This window comes from Eimeria mitis, genomic scaffold (assembly GCF_000499745.2).
Source record: "Eimeria mitis Houghton genomic scaffold, Emh_scaff3110, whole genome shotgun sequence".
NCBI lineage: Eukaryota > Apicomplexa > Conoidasida > Eucoccidiorida > Eimeriidae > Eimeria > Eimeria mitis.
In genome coordinates, this window is record NW_013571454.1 from 2341 (window position 1) to 3103 (window position 763).

The window sequence follows — 763 nt, forward strand, 5'->3', positions numbered from 1 at the left end:
TGGGGCCCCCCAGGGGGCCCCCCAGGGGCCCCAGGGGGCCCCCAAACACTGAATCCTTCGGTAAACCCTCATATGTAAACCCCTGCTCCTGCAGCAGCAACTCCCAAAAGGCTGAGCCGCTGCGGAGGCCCGCTTGGCCTGTGTGTATAGAGATAACTTGCCTCACCATTTGGGGCTTTATTTGCATGCAAAAATAAAAAAAATAAAATAAATTAAATAAAAAATAAAAATAATAAAAAATAATACACAAATTAACAATTAAGAGCCAATGGTTTAACCACTGGGCCTTCCGCCCATGGCAGCAACAACAGCAGCAGCAGCAGCAGCAGCAGCAGCAGCAGCAGCAGCAGCAGCAACAGCAGCAGCAACTGCAGCAGCGGCGAAATCTGGAGAGTTATGACTCAAACAGAATAAAACAAAGAAAGTAACACCAAAACAAACTTCAATTAATACCTGAACGCAGCATGTGCCGCTCCTCTGGGGCCCCACGAGCAGCAGCAGCAGCAGCAGCAGCAGCAGCAGCAGCAGCAGCAAATCGAGAAGAAGCAGCAGCGTCCGGGCGAGGGGCCCCCCGTATCTGTCCTCATTCTTTTAGCGTTCAGGTCTCAGCTGAAGGAGTTATAAAGTATTATATATTTTTATTAATAAATTTAAATATATATTTATTTATTTATATTTACTCATACATATAACAACATATGCAACACACAAACAAAAAACACCAGGGAGCTGCTAGGGGCCCCCGGTGGCTGCTGCTAGAGGC